The sequence below is a fragment of the Bos mutus genome, chromosome 1, assembly GCF_027580195.1.
Source record: "Bos mutus isolate GX-2022 chromosome 1, NWIPB_WYAK_1.1, whole genome shotgun sequence".
Classification (NCBI taxonomy): Eukaryota; Metazoa; Chordata; class Mammalia; order Artiodactyla; family Bovidae; genus Bos; species Bos mutus.
In genome coordinates this window covers 60,053,931-60,078,443 of record NC_091617.1, presented here as the reverse complement: position 1 = coordinate 60,078,443, position 24,513 = coordinate 60,053,931, and the positions used below count along the sequence as shown (strand labels likewise).

The 24,513-nt window shown below is 39.9% G+C and overlaps 1 protein-coding gene and 1 non-coding gene across 3 annotated transcripts in view; both read left to right on the top strand.

Moving 5' to 3' along the window:
- LSAMP (limbic system associated membrane protein) overlaps nt 1-24,513 on the top strand; it is a 711,567-nt gene that overhangs the window by 231,295 nt on the left and 455,759 nt on the right. The window lies entirely within an intron of this gene.
- On the top strand, nt 22,744-22,816 carry TRNAK-UUU (transfer RNA lysine (anticodon UUU)). The gene has a single exon. It is a non-coding gene; the product is annotated as a tRNA-Lys (tRNA).

The window sequence follows — 24,513 nt, the reverse complement described above, 5'->3', positions numbered from 1 at the left end:
TGCTTTTGAACTGTGGTGTTGGAGAAGACTCTTGAGAGTCCCTTGGACTGCAAGGAGATCCAACCAGTCCATTCTGAAGGAGATCAGCCCTGAGATTTCTTTGGAAGGAATGATGCTAAAGCTGAAACTCCAATACTTTGGCCACCTCATGCAAAGAGTTGACTCATTGGAAAAGACTGTAATGCTGGGAGGGATTGGGGGCAGGAGGAAGAGTGGACAACAGAGGATGAGATGGCTGGATGGCAACACCAACTCGATGGACGTGAGTTTGAGTGAACTCCGATAGATGGTGATGGACAGGAAGGCCTGGCGTGCTGCAATTCATGGGGTCACAAAAAGTCGGACACGACTGAGAGACTGAACTGAACTGATCAAGGTATTAGACACAGTTATTTCCTTCCTCTTCTCTGGACCTTCCCTTCTTGGATATCTCGTACCTGAGTTATGGGTCATGGAGTAAGTACTCTAGACGTGGACTCAGAAAAAACTGTCTGCTGAGCTATGGTCCCAAACATGAGTAATGATCTGTAGCAGTCAGGGCAGGTATTTAAGCAGAGCACAGGGATTATGCAGGGATGATTATGCAGGGATAGTAAAAAGATCACAAAAAATGCTTTCAAAATTGCCCTTAATTTATGCTTTAATTTAGAATCTTAAACATTTCTCAGAAACGTCAGGCAGGATCAAAACAATGATGCAGTGACCCGAAAAATCTTAATTAGTGTGTGAAGGCTAAAATGATCATATTGTTTAGTGAAACTCTGAGGGAGTCAGTCCCTTGGTAGGAGAGAACCAGGAAGGTCCAAGCCCCAGAAGGCCTCTAATAAACACTGAAACCCTTGTGGGGATTGATGACTTAGGTAGTCATGGTAAAGACACCTTTTCTCTAGAATAGAGCTTCTCAATCTGGGGTGCTTTTAATCCCCCAGAGAAACAGTTGGCAATGTCTAGAGACAGTTTTGGTTTTCCCATCTTGGCGGAGGAAGGTATGAATGTAATAGTATCTAGTGAATAGAATCTAGAGAACCTGTTAAATATCCCACAATGCACAGGGCTGTCCCTCACATTTAAGTATTATTCTTCCGAAATTGTCAGTAGTGCTAAGGCTGAGAAACCCTGCTCAAGAAATTTATTTGGATTGGCCTTTGTATGTCAGCCCACTGATACACTTTCTCTCTGTCACACATCTTTCTAAGACACACAGGAGAACTTGGTTTAGTGTGTTGTTGAATTGTGCAGATGTAAAACATGAGTTTCAGAGTTAAATGGCCTGGGCTTGAATCCCAGTCAGTGAGTTTTATGACTTCTTGCCCCTTAGAATTTTCTTTAAACCTCAATTTTTCATACATAAAATAGGGCTTACAGTATCTGTAGGTTTTTTGGTGAAGACTCGATGTTAGTGTGAATATTTAGTAAATGATGGTGAAAATAAATGAAGCAGATTGACTTAGATATCCTGTAGCTGCAATACGTCTGTGTTGATTGGGTTCAAAGGCATGTATGAAGTTCATGTACCTAGAACTGTACTGCTGCTGCTGCTAAGTCGCTTCAGTCGTGTCCGACTCTGTGCGACCCCATAGATGGCAGCCCACCAGGCTCTCCCATCCCTGGGATTCTCCAGGGAAGAACACTGGAGTGGGTTGCCATTTCCTTCTCCAAAGCATGAAAGCTAAAAGTGAAAGTGAAGTCACTCAGTCGAGTCCGACTCTTTGCAACCCCATGGACTGCAGCCTACCAGGCTCCTCCATCCATGGCATTTTCCAGGCAAGAGTACTGGAGTGGGGTGCCATCACCTTCTCCGTAGAACTGTACTAGGTTTCCATTCTATACTTCATTACCTTATGTGTGCATACTAAGTTGCTTCAGTCATGTCTGCTACCCTCTACACTGTAGCCTGCTAGGTTCCTCTGTCCGTGGGATTCTCCAGGCAAGAATACTGCAGTGGGTTCCCATGCCCCTCTTCCAGGGAATCTTCCTGACCTAGAGACTGAACCTGTGTCTCCTGTGGCTCTTGCGTTGCAGGCAGATTCTATACTGCTGAGCCACCGTGGAAGCCCTCATTACTTTATATATAATGGCAAAACTTTTTGCTCTCTTTTTTTCCCGACTCTGCTTTGCTACCATAGAGTCTAAGCAAAAGAAGAGAGAAAACAACGGATAAAAGCTATCAACTTGCTAATGATTTGGATGCTGCACTTTCTTATTAGCATATTGAACAAAGAGTTGCACTTTTTAAGATGAAAAGAACACACTGCCTGTAGAATCTATGTTGTTTCTAATAATGATGTTAGGCTAACCTTTGTGACTCTTTGAAGAATGTAAAGAATGAAAGTGGATTTTAGTAGCATGTTAAGATAGGACTTTCCTGGTGGCTCAGACAATAAAGCGTCTGTCTGCAACGCAGGAGACCCGGTTTCGATCCCTGGGTTGGGAAGATCCCCTGGAGAAGGAAATGGCAGCCCACTCCAGTATTCTTGCCTGGAAAATCCCATGGACCGCGGAGCCTGGTAGGCTACCGTTCATGGAGTCACAAAGAGTCAGACATGACTGAGTGACTTCACCTTTCACTTTAAGATAGGACTAGACCTTGTAATTTCCCTGGAGGAGGGCATGGCAACCCACCCCAGTGTTCTTGCCTGGAGACTCCCCATGGACAGAGGAGCCTGGCAGGCTATAGTCTGTGGGATTGCAAAGAGTGGGACCCAGTGGAGTGACTAAGCACAACACAGACCTCGTAATCTAACTAAATCATACTTATACAGGCATGTTTTCAACATCATCACGAGAAATGAGTCCTAGTGTCTTCAGTTTTAGGTTTTAGATTTTGAAGTGGTTATTGAAATGGGAAATTTGTGTCAGAAAAAAATACAAGTTCAGTTCAATTGCTGAGTCATGTCTGATTCTTTGCGACTCAATTAACTGAAGCATGCCAGTCTTCCTTGTCTATAACCAACTCCTGGAGCTTGTTCAAACTCATGTCCGTTGAGTCGGTGATACCATCCAACCATATCATCCTCTGTCATCCCCTTATTCTCCTGCCTTCAATATTTCCAGCATGAGGGTCTTTCTCAATGAGTCAGTTATTTGCATCAGGTGGCCAAAATATTGGAGTTTCAGCTTCAGCATCAGTTCTTCCAATGATTATTCAGGACTGATTTCCTTTAGGTTTGATCTCCTTGCAGTCCAAGGGACTCTCAAGAGTCTTCTCCAATACCACAGTTCAAAAGCATCAATTCTTCATCACCCATCTTTCTTTATAGTCAAACTCTCATATTCATATGTGACTACTAGAAAAACCATAGCTTTGACTAGATGAACCTTTGTCGGCAAGATACTATCTTTTCTTTTTAATATGCTGTTTAGGTTGGTTATAGCTTTTCTTCCAAGGAGTGAGAGTCTTTTAATTTCATGGCTTCAGTCACCATCTGCAGTGAGCCTAAGAAAATAGTGTATATTCTTTTCATTGTTTCCCCATCTATTTGCCATAAAGTGATTGGAGTGGATGCCATGATCTTCATTTTTTGAATGTTGAGTTTTGAGCCAGCTTTTTCACTCTCCTCTTTCACTTTCATCAAGAGGCTCTTTAGTTCCTCTTCACTTTCTGCCATAAGAGTGTTGTCATCTGTGTATCTGAGGTTATTGATATATATCCCAGCAATCTTGATTCCAGCTTGTGCTTTATCCAGCCTGGCATTTCACATGATGTACTCTGCATATAAGTTAAATAACCAGGGTGACAATATACAGCCTTGACATACTCCTTTCCCAATTTGGAACCAGTCTGTTGTTCCATGTCCAGTTCTAGCTGTTGCTTCTTGACCTGCATACAGATTTCTCAGGAGGCAGGTCAGGTGATCTGGTATTCCCATCTCCTGAAGAATTTTCCACAGTTTGTTGTGATCTATACAGTCAAAGGCTCTGGCACAATCAATAAAGCAGAAGTAGATGTTTTTCTGGAACTCTTGCTTTTTCGATGACCCAGCAGATATTGGCAATTTGATCTCTGGTTCCTCTGCCTTTTCCAGCTTGAACATTTGGAAGTTCACAGTTCACATAGTGTTGAAGCCTGGCTTGGAGAATTTTAAGCATTACTTTGCTAGCGTGTGAGATGAGTGCAATTGTGCAGTAGTTTGAGCATTCTTTGCATTGCCTTTCTTCGGGATTGGAATGAAAACTGACCTCTTCCAGTCCTATGGCCACTGCTGAGTTTTCCAAATTTGCTGGCATATTGATTGCAGCACTTTCACAGCATCATCTTTCAGGATTTGAAATAACTCAACTGGAATTCCATCACCTCCACTAGCTTTGTTCATAGTGATGCTTCCCTTTAAGGCCCACTTGACTTCACATTCCAGGATGTCTGGCTCTAGGTGACTGAATACACCATCATGGTTATCTGGATCATGAAGATCTTTTCTGTATAGTTCTTCTGTGTATTCTTGCCACCTCTTCTTAATATCTTCTGCTTCTGTTAGGTCCATACCATTTCTGTCCTTTATTGTGCCCATCTTTTCAGGAAATGTTCCCTTGGTATCTCTAATTTTCTTGAAGAGATTTCTAGTCTTTCCCATTCATGCTCTTTTTGGAACTCTGCATTCAGATGGGTATAACTTTCCTTTTCTCCTTTGCCTTTAGCTTCTCTTCTTTTCCCAACTATTTATAGGGCCTCCTCAGACAATCATTTTGCCTTTTTGCCCTTCTTTTTCTTGGGGATGGTCTTGAACACTGCCTCCTGTACAATGTCACGAACCTCCATCCATAGTTCTTCAGGCACTCTGTCTATCAAATCTAATCCTTTAAATATATTTGTCACTTCCACTGCATAATTGTAAGGGATTTGATTTAGGTTATACTTGAATAGTCTAGTGGTTTACCCTATTTTCTTCAATTTATGTTTGAATTTGGCAGTAAGGATTTCATGATCTGAGCCACAGTCACCTCTAGTCTTGTTTTTGCTGACTGTATGGAGCTTCTCCATCTTTGGCTGCAAAGAAAATAATCAGTCTGTTTTCGGTATTGACCATCTGGTGATGTCCTTGTGTAGAGTCTTCCTTTTTGTTGTTGGAAGGGGGTGTTTGCTATGACCAATGTGTTCTCTTGGCAAAACTCTGTTAGCCTTTGATCTGCTTCATTTTGTACTCCAAGGCCAAATTTGACTGTTAGTCCAGGTATCATGTAAAGGACATCTCTTTTGGATGTTAGTTCTACAAGTTCTTGTAGGTCTTCATAGAACCATTCAATTTCAGCTTCTTTAGCGTTACTGGTTGGAGAAGGAAATGGCAACCTACTTCAGTACTCTTGCCTGGAAAATCCCACGGACGGAGGAGCCTGGTAGGCTGCAGTCCATGGGGTCGCTAAGGGTCGGACACGACTGAAGTGACTTCACTTTCACTTTTCACTTTCATGCATTGGAGAAGGAATTGGCAGCCCACTCCAGTGTTCTTGCCTGGAGAATCCCAGGGACGGGGGAGCCTGGTGGGCTGCCGTCTCTGGGGTCGCACAGAGTTTGACATGAATGAAGCGACTTAGCAGCAGCAGCAGCAGCAGTGTTACTGGTTGGGGTATAGACTTGGATTGCTGTGATATCGAATGGTTTGCTTTGGAAACGAACAGAGATGATTCTGTCATTTTTGAGATTGCATTCAAGTACTGCTTTTCAGACTCTTTTGTTGACTATGATGGCTACTCCATTTCTTCTAAGGGATTCCTGCCCACAGTAGTAGATATAATGGTCATCTGAATTAAATTCACCCATTCTGGTCCATTTTAGTTCACTGATTCTTAAATTGTTGATGTTCATTCTTGCCATTTCCTGTTTGACCACTTCTAATTTATCTTGACTCATGGACCTAACATTCCAGGTTCCTATGCAATGTTGCTGTTTACAGCATTGGACTTTACTTCCATCACTAGTCCCATCCACAACTGGGTGACGTTTTTGCTTTGGCTCCATCTCTTCATTCTTTCTGGAGTTATTTCTTCACTCTTCTCCAGTAACATATTGGATACCTACCCACCTGGGGAGTTCATCTTTAGTGTCATATCTTTTTGCCTTTTTATACTGTTCATGAGGTTCTCAAGGCCAGAATACTGAGGTGGTTTGTCATTCCCTTCTCCAGTGAACCACATTTTGTCAGAACTCTCTACCATAACCTGTCCATATTGGGTGGCCCTACATGGCATGGCCCATAGTTTCATTGAGTTAGATAAGGCTGTGGTCCATGTGAATAGCTTGATTAGTTTTCTGTGATTGCATTTTTCATTCTGTCTCTGAGGGATAAGGGTAAACAGTTTATGGAATCTTCCTGATGGGAGAGATTGACTGTGGGGGAAACTGACTGGGGGAAACTGTGTCTTGTTCTGATGGGTGGGGCCATGCTCATAAATCTTTAATCCAATTTTGTGTTGATGGGTAGGGCTATTATATATTGTTTAAATTGTAGAGATAGTATTTTGGAGTGTGGAAATGTTCTTGTAAGTCATCTAGTATAGCTCTTTTGCTTTACAAATAAATAATCTACAAAAAAATTGAAAGCTGTCCCAGACCACAGTATAGGAAGACTCTGAACACACCTCCTTGAATATGCACACTGAATCTGCATGTACATTTAGAATGATTCCTCTTTTTTTTTTAATTTAATTTTATTTTTAAACTTTACATAATTGTATTAGTTTTGCCAAATATCAAAGTGAATCTGCCACAGGTACTAAGGACTGATTAAATAGCTTCCAAAAACAGTGGTTTGAAGGGTATCTAGACTATCCATGAGGAAAATCCATTTACTAATCTTAGGGTGTCCATTGGAAACTGTTGGGACTTGCTCTTTTGTTTAAAAGCTTTTAAACAAAATTCAACATCCATTTGTGATAAAATCTCTCAACACAGTAAGAGGGGGAACATACCTCATTATAGTAAAAAGAACATATGACAAGCCCACAGGTAACATCATACTCAGTGGTGAAAAGCTGAAAGCATTTCCTCTAAGATCAGAATAAGACAAGGATGCACATTCTCACAGCTTTTATTCAACATAGTATTGGAAGTCCTTGCCACAGCAATCAGACAAAAAAAAGAAATAAAAGGCATCTAAGCTGAAAGGGAAAAGGTAAAGCCATCACTGTTTGCAGTTACATGATACTATATAAAGGTGCCATCAAAAAATTAGAAGAACTTATCAATTAAGTACAGTTGCAAGATACTAAAGTAATATACAGAAATCCATTGTATTTCTCTACACGAACAATAAACTATCAGGAAGAGAAATTAAGAAAACAATTCCATTTATAATGCCATTGAAAATAATAAAATAACTAAGAATAAATCGAACTAAGGAGGTTAAAGATCCATGCTTGGAAAACTTCTAGACACTGATGAAAGAAATCGACGATGGCACAAAAATGAAAAAAAAAATATACTATGCTTATGGGTTGGAAGAGCTAGTAATGTTAAAATGACTGTACTACTTAAGGCAATCTAATGATTCAATGCAATCCCTGACAAAATACCAAGAGCATTTTTCACAGAAAAATAATAATTCAAGTAATCCTAAAATGTTTATTGACACATATGGGAAAAAGTAATGTTTGGAAGTAAGATATAAAAGTTAGAAAGAAAGACTCACTTTGGTCTAAATCCCATGTAGCACCCAGATTAAAAGAATATCCTTATCTTATCCAGATAAGATTTATCTTTCAGTCCTTTATTTAATCCAAGAACAGAATGTAGTCACAGAAATTGAGAAAGTACATTATTTTCTATACATAGTAAGGCCATCTCTTAGATTTACCCTGATGTCATCATACAAGATGATCTTTGCAATAATTTTGATAGCTTCATGAAATAACATATATAATGTATATTTTAAAAGTGAATGACACATGGTAGGTATTCAATTGTCATTTCCATTTTCTGTACTAGTACATAACAGTACTCTTACTATTACATACAAAAACAAAGATTTGGAGATTCAATTATTTAAAATTTAGGGCAAAATTAATTTCTCTGTTTTCTCTTTTTTTCCCTTCTCCATCTCTGTGCTTCTCTGCCTCCCTTCCTTTCTCCTTGCATTCTTCCTTCTCTGTATTTATGCATATGTACTGTTATTTTCAAAGTTAATAAGAACACACTTTAGCAGGAAAGCAAAAATTTGAATGTTGGCCTATTTGTGTGTCAGCCTTTGCACTGTAATGTCATGTCCGAAATCATGTCTTTTAGAATATTTGTTCTGTAGAAATAATTGTGTAGCAGAAATAATTGTGTAAAAAAAAATGTTCTTGGTCAAAAAATTTGGTGAATTTTGACTTAAAGTCTTTCTTTTTACAGAACTTCTCATAGCCTTTAGTATGTTTATATGGGCTGTAGACTTCTAAAAAGCATATTATTATCTAAAATATCTCAGACATTTCCCAAAGAACCCACATGTTACATGGAACACCATATTGTGAGGTTCATTGCACTTCAGAATTGAAAGTGATAGAGCAAAGGTCTATAAAAATAGCTGTTTTCATTTTCAGTATCAAGAAGTCCAAGTACTCATGTGCTGAATACAAAAACAGAGAATTAAAAATTGGAATGTGGAAGAAAAGATAAATTTTACTTTTCAGGAGAGGCCTTGTCTTTGTTATCTTTCAGTTAACACATTTAGAAGAAAATGTATTTCTTTTCTAATAACCTACTCTGTCAGGACTAATGCATTCAGCTCTGATGCTAAGGGTTTTAAACAAGTTATCATTTTCCTTTGGTGGAATAAGATTCTTTTTTAGATAGAAATGTGTAGAGATGGAGAGATAATGAGATAGAGAGAGAGGAGAGAAACAATGATAGGTAGTAGAGAGACAGGAATGGGGGTGGTGGGAGAGAAAAGATGAAGTCTCGAAGTTGGCTATAGTGTTCTTCACTATGTCTGTCTTTTGCCAAATTCCACCTTTTTATTTATCAGACAGCATTTGGTCATTTCATGAATTATTCTCTGTGTATGCCCTTTCATTCCTTCTTTTTTATCCACTCTCATATCCCAAGAGAAGTTAAAATGAAAAATGAATGAGCCTGTATTTTCCAATCCATGGGATCTGTAATTAGACCTGTGAAAACCTAAGAAAAGCCCCCATTCAACATGTACAACAGAACATTGTACTACCACAGGGAGAGTATGTATAGAGATAGACTGTGTCCTGTGCAGCCAACTCCAAGATCCCAGAGCTCACTGTATTTGTTTTTAAGAGCCAGACCTTAAAGTATGCAAGCCAGTAGTTGTACAGGTGCCAGCTGCCAGTCAGCAGTTCTTTGCTGCAACCAGATTGTAAGTCCAGCACTTCAAGTGGAGAGTCTGCAAACCAGTCAGTGGGAGAATTTTCTGCTGCTCACAGAGCATGTTGCTATGCCTTCTGGAATTAGGAAGGGAGAATCAAGTAAACCATGTGACTATTACCTACTGAACTACAATGTGGAATTCATAGAGGTCACAGGAAATCAGTAATGCACCATAAACTAGTAATTTACCATTGTTTCTTTCCATGGCCCATTTTCCCCCACACTGCTTCATTACTTCAAGGTCTGTCTTTTCTTGTGTCATAAGTATAATCATGTGGCTTTCCTGATGGCTCAATGAGTAAAGAATCTGCCTGCAATGCAGGAGACACAGGAGACATGGGTTTGATCCCTGGGTTGGGAAGATCCCCTAGAGGAGGGCATAGCAACCCACTCCAGTATTCTTGCCTGGAAAATCCCATGGACAAAAGAGCCTGGTGGGCCACAGTCCATGGGTCACAGAGGGTCAAATACAACTGAGCAACTAATACACACACAAGTATAATCAAGTCCATCATTTCTTAATTAAAGTAGGGCTTCATCTTTTTTTCTTATGGCTCTCTGGTATTCTAAACTGTAGTTGCTTTTTCTATAAGGTTCTAAGAAATTATTAAAAGCAGCTAGAGAAAGAATTAACTGTGTATTTCAGTTTTGTCAATGCCACACAGCTTGATAGTACACTCGCAGCCCGTCACAGAGAGGGGGCAGGGTTAAATACATTTCCCCTGCTTGCTAATTTCTGACTAGTGTAGCAAAAGGATGCTTCTGATTGGTATAGGCCTCTCTCTAGTTTGGGTGGTTCAGCAGCTTCTCTGAGCCCATTTGACATCCATCAAGGCCCGGCTAGGTTCATTTACCCTAATAGCTCTACTTTCTTGGTGTTTAAGACCTGTGCACATCTGAGACTCAAGACCTTCCTTGCCTCAGGCAGCAAATCTACCCTGCTGCTAAAAAAAAAAAAAAAAGCTTCTCAAACTGCCTCTTTCTCGGGCTGAACTAGCTGGAGCTTGGATTGATTTCCCCTATTTGGAAATTGCAGATGTTCTGCAGCTAAGCCATGGCCTTTATAAAGCATCTGGGCAGCTTCTCTAGGGCGCAACAGACAGTCATCAGGCTTTCCATCTAGATAGTGAATGGAGCAAGTGAACATTTTTCTCGAAATGTCTTTGGTTGAAGGGACTTTAAGAAATTCCCTTTGCACAAATACAGATGGCTTCACAAAGAGAATACCAACTTTGTTCTTAAATCTGAAGATTCTAATTTTACAGTCTGTAACATCCACGAACAGACGTTGAAAAAGTAAGTCATATGGTCACACTTACTACCGTTTTCTTGGAAAGCTGTTACCTGGCGATGCTAGTGAAGTGGCCCCAAACATGAGATGACTGTGGAATTTGAAGAACTATATTTAGTACTTCAAGAGATTATCTGAAGGCTCCCCAGAATCTCTTGTACGAATTTTAAAACCCATGCTGAGAGCTGTTGATTCAATGCATTGTTCTTCTAAATGAGCTCAGTTCCTGCATCAGGTGTCAGGCCCTAACTCTAAAAGATGAACCATGTATTCCCATCTCTAAGCTGTGGGAATATGTTTCTGCCTGAAAATGGAACGAAGGTATATCAGAGAATCAAGGCTTAAAAGGGTAGAATGTCCAATGTGTGACAGTCCATAGAACACCAAACAGAACCAGAGGAGTCAGTCAGTAATTGTTAGAGTATGAAAGAAGCCTCTCAGAGCACTAGAGAAATTCCAGAAATTTACTGGAAATTCCAGCAGAAATTTACCTGCTGCAGGTAGTTTTTCCCTTCTTGACCAATGAATGACTTGAGATATATAGAAATTATATGCTGTGAGTTGTAATGAAAATTCTTCCCTCTTTAACTGTGTCCTTTTATCTTCTCCTTTTTCTTTGGCTTATTCTACCATGCATGCAGGGCTTCCCTGGTGGCTCAGAGGTTAAAGTGTCTGCCTCCAATGCGAGAGATGTGGATTTGATCCCTGGGTCAGGAAGATCCCCTGGAGAAGGAAATGGTAACCCACTCCAGTATTCTTGCCTGGAGAATCCCATGGATGGAGAAGCCTGGTAGGCTACAGTCCATGGGGTCGCAAAGAGTCGGACACGACTGAGCAACTTCACTCACTCACTCATTCACCATGCAGTTATTACTGACTTCCAGACCAGTACCCCTTCTTTTATACCAACCTGTTTCACTCAGAGTGTCAAAGCCTTTAGGCTTCAATTACCCACTTATAAGTGGTTTATGCAACTAAGCTTTTTTTTTTTTTAAGTGAGTTTATCAATTCTTCGAAGACAAGGGTTGTTTTTTCACTGTTTCTGTATCCCCTGGAGCACTGACATAATCCTAAGATACACACCAGGATTTCATTAAGCATGTGTTTATTGATTAATTGATTGTTGTTCCTTTCTGAAATTTAGAATGCTGGTGTATTACTTTCATTTAAAGGATCTGTGTCCTTCAGTCAGAACTGGGAGGCTAAATTCAGAAAAATCAGGAGACTGGAAGATGATCACCAGGTCTTTGCTTTCAGGATGAGAAGAGGTCAGACTTTCCCACTCAAGCTCTGTTTTAGTCGATGATTGAATTTGTCAGGATTTTGTCCTATGCAAAGAACCAGACCTTTTCACTGTATCAAGTGTTAAGAAAAATCAGGCATCATATCTAATTAATAATAATATAGAAGTCAATTTCACAGCCCATTACTTCAAACAGACCGATAAGGGGAAATTAAAGAGGGGCTTGACAAACATGGGCGCTCATGTTTGCGGTCTTCATAGTGACCCATAGCAAATGGAGCAAAAATGGAACTTCTTTGTATTGCCTCACCAACGGATAGCTTTGGGCTCCATTAACCCAGACTGTAGCACAAAGGACGAAGAATCAGGGGAAAATGTGAAGCCCAGCCTCCTCAGTTTGCTTCATTAATAAGGCTGCAAACTCTATGTCAGGTCCCTCCTCCCCCCACCCCTCCTTTTCTCTTTCCGTTTCGTTTAACTGAAGGCAATTCATCTCATTTTAATTAATTTTTACTTGCAGCATTATCACCCTGAGTATAAAGGCAAAAAGTTTTTTTTTTTTTTTTCTTTTTAATTACAATGCTAACGGCATTAATTACTAGTACAGTAAATGCATCGGCGCTCACAAGCTGAGCAGGTTCCAAGGAGCTGAGGCAGCAATTGGTGAACATCTCGACAGCTGGAAAAGGCTTACTCACAGAGGAGAAACCTTTCTATGGTAACAATATGAAGGCTGTCTTCACACTGATTGAGCCACTGTTTAATTGGAGGTGACATAGCCCACAGACTAGGGACAGCACGATTGCATTACAGGCAAAAAGTTATTCATAGAGTCTGTCTGGACTTCTCGCTGTGTCTATTGTCAGATGGGAAGTCAGAAATCAAACACTTTTTGTAATATATGAAAATAGCTGCAAGAGCATAGCACTATACTACAGTATGTATGACTGTAATATCAAATGTCCTTATTTCTACCACACATTTAGTTTTTGTTCCACTAATTAAGAAGCAGTATCACAATGTGCTAAAAAGCTAAAACCCAATACCCAACACATGGCTAGAGAAGACCAATCAATGTTGAGTGTTTCTAAGATCATAAGGTTTGCATGTTAACCTGGTAAAGACAGAAAAAGTGTTCCACCCACAAGTGTGAAAGGCTCTATAAGAGCATCACAGCAGAGCCTGCTAAGTGTTTACCTTCTTACAACTTGTGCACATTCTCTGGCAACCAAAATGTCATGAAGAAGCACTCCTGCCATTTTGTAGTCAGCTCATAGGACAAGTTGGCCGGATTTCTGCTCCAACACTTTCTTAATCTGCTACCAAAGGATTATACACAATCCTGCACCTCTGGCATTCTCTGCATGTAGCTCAGTTTTCCTCCCAGGCAGTCTCCTTTGTTTCCAGACATTTCTGCTTGCTTATTTCAAATTTACCTCCCCCATAGCTCCTTATAATTCACTTACCCTCTCTTCTTTTCATTTACATTTTTTAGTCAGTAACTGATAATATTTAAATATGGTTCTGAAAATCTACCTGTACCTTTTGTAAGATCTGAAATGATTTAGGAAAAAAGAGAATTTGGCCGAAAATAGCTAAGTCCTTGAAGATACTCTTAAGCTTTCTTCGGGAATTCTACCAAACATACCACACCTCTTCCCTTTTGAGTTTTGCCATTCTTTTCACCAATGCATAGAGTTTTGAATATATAAATATAAATATATAATAATAAACTTTATCTCAGTTTAACATTGTATTATTTTAGTTTATGTTTTATTAATGAAAGTATATATTAGTTTCCTTCTGTAGATAAATGTTTTACAATGATTTCATGTAAAAGTGGCATATGTGGCCTTACATATGAACTTAACCACAAATTGTAAATATTTATATGGGAAAAGCTGTTGCAAGTTCCAAATGACTGAATTATAAATGAAATTTTGGAATGCATGCTTTATATATTGGCAATTGCCTGTAGTTATTGGTAGTTATTGGTATTCTGAAGTACAACTCAGTTCAGTTCAGTCTCTCAGTCGTGTCCGACTCTTTGCGACCCCATGAATCGCAGCATGCCAGGCCTCCCTGTCCATCACCAACTCCCGGAGTTCACTCAGACTCATGTCCATCGAGTCAGTGATGCCATCCAGCCATCTCATCCTCTGTCATCCCCTTCTCCTGCCCCCAATCCCTCCTAGCATCAGAGTCTTTTCCAATGAGTCTCTCTATATTAATAGCAAATTTATGTCTAGCCTATAAAAATCTAAAATAAACAGGAATTTCCAGCTAAGTTTATTTGTGGTATTAACATCTGAATTTAGATTTTATTCATGACTACGCTGAGAATATTTTGTAACTTCTAGATTTCCTTTTGTTTTCTTTACATAGGTAATTGATCATGTGTTATTATTTGAGATATGAGAAAAATGCAAATGTTTCTGTTCATTTTTCTCTGAATGTCTTAATTTGGTAGACTAAAACTATAAAGAAAACACTTTCAAAGAAAACATTTTCAAAAGAAATTTTGATATTTTTGTTTGTGAAATTTCCATGATAAAGCTAACTTACAAATAATGAAAATGAAACTGGAGAAAATTAATTGTGGGATTTATTCAAATTTTTATTTGAATTTAAATATGTGTTTGGATTTAAATTTGTCAAACATTTTTATAACTTTTTAAATTCAGACATATTCACTGATTCCTAGAGTAATATGATAGAGCTGATGTTACCTAAATGCTTCTTCAAGTCCTTATTTGAAAAGCCTGTAGGAAATACTGGAGAAGGCAATGGCACCCCACCCCAGTACTCTTTCCTGGAAAATCCCATAGACCAAGGAGCCTGGTGGGCTCCAGTCCATGGGGTCGCAAAGAGTCGGACATGACTGAGTGACTTCACTTTCACTTTTCACTTTCATGCATTGGAGAAAGAAATGGCAACCCACTCCAGTGTTCTTGCCTGGAGAATCCCAGGGACAGGGGAGCCTGGTGGGCCACCGTCTATGGGGTTGCACAGAGTCAGACACGACTGAGGCAACTTAGCAGCAGCAGTAGCAGTAGGAAATACTGGATGAGAAAATGAATCAGGGATCGAGCCCAGGTCTTCCACATTGCAAGCAGATTCTTTACCAGTTGAACCAAAAGTGAAGCCTGAATAGGCTATCTGCTGACCCTAATGCCCTCACCTTCTTTCATGAGTAAATGGGGGATTAAGTTAATCTCCTTTTGAGAGTCCAGTCTAGTTTTCTTATAGCACCCACATTTGCTTTACTTGATATATTTTCCACATGATGGCACTTAGAATTGGCTTCCCTTATTTTGCCACATTCTTTTAGCATTTGACAAGAATGAAGTAATCACTGCCACTACCAAAATAACATAGCATTACTGATGAGAATCACAGTAGTAGTAATAACTATCATTTAATTGAGTACTTGGACTTCCCTGGTGACTCAGTGGTAGAAAACTTGCCTGTCAATGCAGAAGACCCAGGTTCGATTCCTGGTTAGGAACTTCTCCTCGAGCAGGGAATGGCAACCCACTCCAGTATTCTTGCCTGGAGAATTCCCTAAACAGAGGACCCTGGTGGGCTACAGTCCATGGGGTTATGAAAGAGTAATACATGACTTTGCAATTAAACAAAAACAATTGAGTACTTACTCCATGTACCTACTACTGTATTACACATTATTTTTCAGGCCCATTTAATCACCATATTTAGTAGATATTATTATACCTTTATTTTACATATAAGAAAGGTGAGACTCAGAGAGTCCAGTGCTTTGTCTAAAGTGACATGATCAATAACGGTGAAACCTGAAATCAAAGCTCGGTCTGTCTTAATTGCAGAGATTGAGTTGTAACTATTCTACTGATGCTAAAGGTGAGGTTCTGCATTTGGGTATGTTTCCTCTTTCACAGTTATGTATCCTTTAAGAATGATTAATATATTGTTTAACCTTAACAACATTGATTTATAATCATGTTCTGTCACAGGATCATAGAGAAAGCAAAGGAATTCCAGAAAAACATCTGCTTCATTGACTATGCTAAAACCTTTGACTGTGTGGAACACAACAAAATGTGGAAAATTCTTAAAGAGCTGGGAATATCAGACCACCTTAGCTGTCTCCTGAGAAAGCTGTATGTAGGTCCAGAAGAACAGTTAGAACTGGACATGGAAAAACAGATTGGTTCAAAATTGGGAAGGGAGTACATCTAGGCTGTATATTGTCACCCGCTTATTTAACTTATATGCAGAGTACCTCATGCAAAATGATGGGCTGGATGAATCACAGGCTGGAATCAAGACTGTCAGGAAAAATATCAACAAACTCAGATATGCAGATAATCCACTCTAATGGCAGAAACGAAGAGTAATGAGAGAGTCTCTTGATGAGGGTGAAAGAGGAGTGTGCAAAAGCTAGCTTAAAACTCAAAATTCTAAAAATGAAGATCATGTCATACAGTCGCAACACTCCATGGCAAATAGATGAGGGAAAAGTGAAAAAAGTGGCAGATTTTATGTTCTTGGGCTCCAAAATCACTGCAGACATTGACTGCAGCCATGAAATTAAAAGATGCTTGCTTCTTGGAAGAAAAGCTGTGACCAACCTAGACAGAGTACTAAAGAGCAGAGACATCACTTTGCTGACAGAGGTCTGTACGGTCAAAGCTATGGTTTTTCCAGTATTCGTGTCCAGCTGTGAGAGTTGGACCTTAAAGAAGACTGAGCACCAGTGATTTGATGCTTTCAAATTGTGGTGCTGGAGAAGACACTTGAGAGACCCTTTCAAATCAGTCAATACTAAAGTAAATCAATGCTGAATATTCATTGGAAGGACTGATGCTGATGTTGAAGCTCCAATACTTTGGCCACCTGATATGAAGACCTGACCTATTGAAAAAGACTCTAATGCTGGGAAAGACTGAGGGCAGAAGAAGAAGGGGGCAACAGAGAATGAGATGGTTGGATGGCATTACCAGCTCAGTGGACATGAATTTGAGCAAACTCTGGGAGACAGGGAAGGACATGGAAGCCTGGTGTGCTGCAGTTCATGGGGTCACAGCATAGGACACAGTTTAGCAATTGAACAATTGTCACAGGAGGCTTTATGAAGGGATGTCTTCTCTGATACTTTGCCCCATCTTCAAGAAGAGTTTTGATGAGTGTGGTAAAAACTATGGCTCACTTAAAATAAAAAGGATTAAAAAAGCAAACAAATGAATTTTAGAGAAACCATCAGGAATAATGTTTTCTTCCTTTTGAAGGCAGGCTTGGCTTACCTTGTTCATGGGGTTCTCAAGGCAAGAAGTGGTTTGCAATTTCCTTCTCCAGTGGAGCACATTTTGTCAGAATTCTCTGAAGAGTATGAAAACTCGCTGAACAGTATGAAAATTCTCTGAACAGTACGTAAAGGCAAAAATATATGACACTGAAAGATGAACTCCTCAGATTGGTAGGTGCCCAATGTGCTACTGGAGAAGAGTGGAGAAATAACTGCAGAAAAATAAAGAGATGGAGCCAAAGTGAAAATAACACCCAGTTGTGGTTGTGACTGGTGATGGAAGTAGTGTCGGATGCTGTCAAGAACAATATTGCATAGGAATCTGGAATGTTAGGTCCATGAATCGAGGTAAATTGGAAGTGGTCAAACAGGAGATGGCAAGAGTGAACATCAACATTTTAGGAAACAGTGAAATAAAATGGACTGGGATGGGCAACTTTAATTCAGATGACCATGATATCTACTACTGTGGGCAAGCATCCCTTTGAAGAAGAAATGGGGTAGCCCTCATAGTCATTGAAAGACTCTGACATGCAATACTTAGGTGCAGTCACAAAAATGACAGAATGATCTGTTTGTTTCCAAGGCAAACCATTCAGTATCACAGTAAGGCATGTCTGTGCCCCAACCACTAATCCAAAGAAGCTGAAGTTGAGCAGTTCTATGATGACCTACAAGACTTAATAAAACTAACACCAAAAAAGATGCCCTTTTCATTATAGGGAAATGGATTGCAAAAGTAGGAAGTCAAGAGATACCTGGAGTAACAGGCAAGTTTGGCCTTGGAGTACAAAATGAAGCAGGGCAAAGCCTAACAGAGTTTTGTTGAGAGAATGCACTGGAATAGCAAGCGCCCTCTTCCAACAACACAAGATACAACTCTACAAATGGACATCACCAGATGGTCAATACTGAAATCAGATTGATTATATTCTTTGCAGCCGAAGATGGAGAAGCTCTATAAATCAGCAAAAACAAGACCAAGAGCTGACTGTGGCTCCAATCAAAAATGCCTTATTGCAAAATTCAGACTTAAATTGAAGAAAGTAGGGGAAATCACTAGACCATTCAGATGTGACCTAAATCAAATCCCTTACAATTATGCAGTGAAAGTGACAAATAGATTCAAGGGATTAGATCTGATAGACAGAGTTCCTGAGAACTATGGATGGAGGTTCATGATATTGTACAGGAGGCAGTGACTAAGACCATCACCAAAAAGAAAAAAAAAAGGCAAAATGGTTGTCCGAAAAGGCCTTACAAATAGCTGAGAAAAGAAGAGAAGCTAAAGGCAAAGGAGAAAAGAAAACTATGCCCATCTGAATGCAGAGTTCCAAAGAAGAGCAAGGAGAGATAAGAAAGCCCTCCTCAGTGATCAGTGCAAAGAAAAAAACAATAGAATGGGAAAGACAAGAGATCTCTTCAAGAAAATTAGAGAAGCCAGTGAAACCTATATGCAGGTCAGGAAGCAACAGTTAGAACTGGACATGGAACAACAGACTGGTTCCAAATAGGACAAGGAGTACGTCAAGGCTGCATATTGTCACCCTGCTTGTTTAACTTACATGCAGAAGGCAATGGCACCCCACTCTAGTACTCTTGCCTGGAAAATCCCATGGACAGAGGAGCCTGGTGGGCTGCAGTCCATGGGGTCGCTAAGAGTCGGACACGACTGAGCGACTTCACTTTCACTTTTCACTTTCATGCATTGGAGAAGGAAATGGCAACCCACTCCGGCATTCTTGCCTGGAGAATCCCAGGGATGGGGGAGCCTGGTGGGCTGCCATCTATGGGGTTGCACAGAGTTGACATGACTGAAGTGACTTAACAGCAGCAGCAGAGTACATCATGAGAAACACTGGGCTGGAAGAACCACAAGCTGGAATCAAGATTGCTGGGAGAAATCTCAATAACCTCAGATATGCAGATGATACCACTTTTATGGCAGAAAGTGAAGAGGAAATAAAAAGCCTCTTGATGACAGTGAAAGAGGAGAGTGAAAAAGTTTTATTAAAGCCCAACATTCAGAAAACGAAGATCATGGCATCTGGTCCCATCACTTCATGGGAAATAGATGGGAAAACAGTGGAAACAGTATCAGAGTTTATCTTTTGGGCTCCAAAATCACTGCAGATGGTGATTTCAGCCATGAAATTAAAAGATGCTTACTCCTTGGAAGGAAAGTTATGACCAAGCTACACAGCATATTAAAAAGCAGAGACATTACTTTTCCAACAAAGGTCTGTCTAGTCAAGGCTATGGTTTTTCCAGTAGTCATATATGGATGGACATGAGTTTGGGTAAACTCCGGGAGTTGGTGATGGACAGGGAGGCCTGGTGTGCTGCGATTCATGGGGTCGCAAAGAGTCGGACATGACTGAGCGACTGAACTGAAGGGAACATTTCATGAAAAGATGGGCACAATAAAGGACAGAAATGGTATGGACCTAACAGAAGCAAAGATATTAAGAAGTGACAAGAATACACAGAAGAACTGTACAAAAAAGATCTTTCACGACCCAGATAATCACGATGGTGTGATCACTTAGAGCCAGACATCCTGGAATGTGAAGTCAAGTGGGCCTTAGGAAGCATCACTACAAACAAAGCTATGGAAGTGATGAAATTTCAGCTGAGTTATTTCAAACCCTAAAAGATGATGCTGTGAAAGTGCTGCACTTAATATGCCAGCAAATTTGGAAAACTCAGAAGTGGCTACAGGACTGGAAAAAATCAGTTTTCATTCCAGTCCCAAAGAAAGGCAATGCCAAAGAATGCTCAAACTACTGCACAATTGCACTGATCTCATACACTAGGAAAGTAATCCTCAAAATTCTCCAAGCGAGGCTTCAATGGTTCATCAACTGTGAACTTCCATATGATGAAACTGGATTTAGTAAAGGCAGAAGAACCAGAGATCAAATTGCCAACATCCTTTGGATCATAGAAAAAGAAAAAAGTTCTAGAAAAACTTCTGCTGAATTGACTACACCAAAGCCTTTGACTGTGTGGATCACAAGGAACTGTGGAAAATTCTTAAAGAGATGGGAATACCAGACCACTGACCTGCCTCCTGAGAAATCTGTATGCAGGTCAAGAAGCAACAGTTAGAACTGGACATGGAACAATGAACTGGTTCCAAATTGGGAAAGGAGTACATCAAGGCTTTATAATGTCACCTTGCTTATTTAACTTAAATGCAGAGTGCATCATGCAAAATCCTGGGCTGGATGAAGCTCAAGCTGGAATCAAGATTACCAGCAGAAATATCAATAACCTCAAATATGCAGATGACACCAACTTTATGGTAAAAAGCAAAGAGCAACTAAAGAGTCTCTTGATGAAAGTGAAAGAGGAGAGTCAAAAAGTTAGCTTAAAACTCAGCATTCAGAAAACTAAGATCATGGCATCTGGTCCCATCACATTATGGCAAATAGATCAGGCAACATGAAAACAGTAACAGACTTTATTTTCTTGGGCTCCAAAATCACTGCAGATGGTGACAGAAACCATGAAATTAAAAGACCGTTGCTGCTTGGAAGAAGAGCTATGACCAACCTAGACAGCATATTAAAAATCAGAGACATTACATTGCCCACAAAGGTCTGTCTAGTCAACACTATGGTTTTTTCCAGTAGTCATGTGTGGATGTGAGATTTGGACTATATGGAAAGCTGAGCACCAAAGAATTGGTGCTTTAGAACTGTAGGGTTGGAAAAGACTCTTGAGAGTCTCTTGGACTGCAAGGAGATCAATCCTAAAGGAAATCAATCCTGAATATTCATTGGAAGAACTGATGTTGAAGCTGTAGCTCCAATACTTTGGCCAACTGATGCAAAGAACTGACTCATTGGAAGAGACCCTGATGCTGGGCATGATTGAAGGCAGGAGGAGAAGGGGACGACAGAGAATGAGATGGTTGGATGGTATCACCGGTTCAATGGACATGAGTTTGAGCAAGCTCAGGAAGTTGTTGATGGACAGAGAAGCCTGGCGTGCTGCAATCCATTAGATTGCAAAGAATTGGACACAACTGAGTGACTGAACTGAACTTGGCTTACCTTGGTCTTATCTGGTGACTTAGATGGTAAAGAATCTGCCTGTTGTGCAGGAGACCTGAGTTTGATCCCTGGTTCAGGAAAATCTGCTGGGGAAGGGAATGACAATCCATTCCAGTATCCTTGCCTGGAGAATTCTATGGCTAGAGAAGCCTGGCAGGCCCCACCCAGTATGTGTGCTCACAAAAAGTTGGACACAACTGAATGACTAACACAGTTTACTTACCTTGCACATCTATATTTTGCATTTTATGTCTGGCTTAGACTAGTTTTTCCAAACAAAACAAAAACAGCTTGTGCTCCCTATGTACAAATATATAGCATGTGTTTAATTAGATACATCTTTGTATATGGTTAATATGAGTTAGTAGAATGCTTTATCTTCAGTCTATTTTGAAGCAGTACCAGCATGACTGAATTTTGATGACTTTTAAAATCACAGCTGTTGGAATGCTTGGCAAAATTATGTGATTGAAAGTTATGACCCTTTAAAATATGAGTCATCTCTCATTTTTGTTGCTCATTACCTAATAGACAGTAAGTGGGAACATATCTTCCATGTGTGAGCTGTCATTCATAAAATTCATAAATACGGTGGCAGGGAAGAGAGACTAGAAGAAGAAGGAGGGTAGTGAAATGATAATAGAAATAAGAGGAGAGAGAGGAGAGGAAAAGCCTTCCCTGGTGGCTCAGATGATAAAGGATATGGCTGCAATGCAAGAGACCCAGTTTCGATCCCTGGGTCGGAAAGATCCCGAGAGAAGGAAATTGCAACACACTCTAGTATTCTTGTCTAGAAAATCCAATGGACAGAGGAGCCTGGTGGGTTACAGTCTATAGAATCGCAAAGAGTAGAACACGACTGAGTGACTAATATGAAAAGGAAAATGGAGACGTTGAAGAGAAGGGAAAATTCTGTTCTAAGAGACAAGCTTGAGTCTAAAAATGTATTTTCAGACACAATTTAAATGATGTAAAAATGGACTTTGAATATATGTTATATGCACTCATTTAAGCATCTGATATGAATCTGGTACTGTGCTAATTTATGGTGATGAAGAAAATGGACGTGCAACTTGGAGACAAGAGAGGGAAATAACTGTTTACCCCAAAGCACTATATAAATGCATATTCTGATTAATGCTATAGTGAAATTATGCCTGGAGGGATAGGTCTTTAGATTGGGTGATCTGGTCAGACCACTCCAGAGTGAGTGAGTGGAGTGAAGTCACTAAGTCGTGTCTGACTCTTTGCGACCCCGTGGACTGTAGCCCACCAGGCTTCTCCGTCCATGGGATTCTCCAGGCAAGAACATTGGAGTGGGTTGCCATTTCCTTCTCCAGGGGATCTTCCCAACCCAGGGATCGAGCCCAGGTCTCCCGCATTGCAGGCAGATGCTTTAACCTCTGAGCCACCAGGGAAGCCCAAGAAGTGGTTAAATTGAGGCCAGAAAGATGAAAGAGTTCTACTTTTGTGAAGAGCAATGCAAGAGAAGCTGCAGAGGTGTCATTTCTATCACAAATTTCCCCAAAATACTCTTTACAGCTGGCTTAGGGAGCCTGGATAGCTCATTTGGTAGAGCATCAGATTTTTAATCTGAGTGCCTAGGGTTCAAGTCCCTGTTCAGGTGACAAGGTCTCATTTGGGGCTTTCCTGCTAGCTCAGCTGGTAAAGAATCTTCCTGTAATGCAGGAGACCCCAGTTTGATCCCTGGGTCAAGAAGATCCTCGGGAGAAGGGAACGGTTACCCACTGCAGTGTTCTGGCCTGGAGAATTCCATGGACTGTATAGTCCATGGGGTTGCAAAGAGTTGGACATGACTGAGCGACTTTCACTTTCTTTGTTCAAATTACTATCAAAGTCCATTTATTGCACAGTTTCAGTTACAGTGGGGAAAATTTGTTTCTGATCAGTAAATCAAAAGCAGTGTAGATTCATTTATTTAACAAGTATGGATTGATACTAAGCACTTACTATAGGCAAGATATGCTGTCCCAGGAGCTGAATGACAATGGCGAACAAAAAAAGACAGGGAATCACTCAGGAGTTCATTCTAGGGCTGGCAGCACTCTCACAGAGCATCATTATCTGATCAGTGTTGCTTCAAGCCAGATGGGCTGATGGCGTGAGACCCTCAGGAAGGATATGAGGCTGCCTTTTCCTGTGTGCCTTTTGATTTCCGTAGAGTTGATAAGGCTTTTCCTCAGATCTCAACATTTTTGTTATATGTTGTTTACTCATTACATGTTTATTGGCACTTTATAGACCAAAGTGATCAATGAAGACCTAGAAAGTGAACAGGCTCCAAAGGTTTTCAGAAGAACAGAACATTTTTGGACCCAGAAAAATATATCCTCTTTTTTTGCCTTAAGAAAAAAATATTTATTTTATCTAGTTCTGGATTCCTTATGCTTTTGTCAGATATCATTGGAATCTGCTCAGTGCACTGAAAATTTCTTATAGGAAAAGGAGGTAATTAAGGATGAGTCTTTTTTTGTTAAAGAAGCCCTTAGAAGTTTCTTGCCTGTGTTATATGTGAGACTGAGTGAAGAAATCTTGTGAAATGCTTGATTATCCACAGAAGAAGGATATAATTAAGCGAGTTTTACTAGTTTTATTATTTTCTGGGCATGGTTTAAAATAATTATGATTGGGTACCATAAATAGTGGTTCCTTGAAATAGCTAACTTGGCAGCCTAGTAGGGAGGTTATGATCTTGGACTTGTGAGCCTAGTTGAGTCATTAAGTAACAGAGAGCAAAATCTAATTAAATTTGACATCCTCACATGGGGAATCATACCCACAGGTAGTACTACAGCATGAAACTTCCAGAAGGATTTTTTTTTTTTAAAGAAAATTCATTAAAAGAGACTGAGGGGGGGAGTTGAAAAATGAAAATTTATGAAATCTGCAAAGGAGCCACTTTCCAGTATTCCCCTCAAGAAAGAATTAGAGCTGTGAAAGTTTACAAAAGGTTATATAATCTTCTATGTAGTTGGCGGCACGAATGGTCAGACCTCAGGCGGCCACATTGTGAAACTGGAATCACCATGAACCTTAAGAAGTCTCTCCTGTAGCTAAATGCTATCACATTCACACAAGGTGTCATTAGGGAATGCAGCCCCTTTTTGTTGCTGGACAAAGGTACTCTAATATCGTCATTTAACACCATCTTCAAAAGGATCACACACAATATCATCACTTTAATGAAAACTCATTTCACTTTTTCATATTTCTTTCAAATTGCTGACCATATGAATGATATTTTACATAGTTTGAGATAATATACAAACCATTTTCTGATTTGCTTTTCTATTTAACATAATA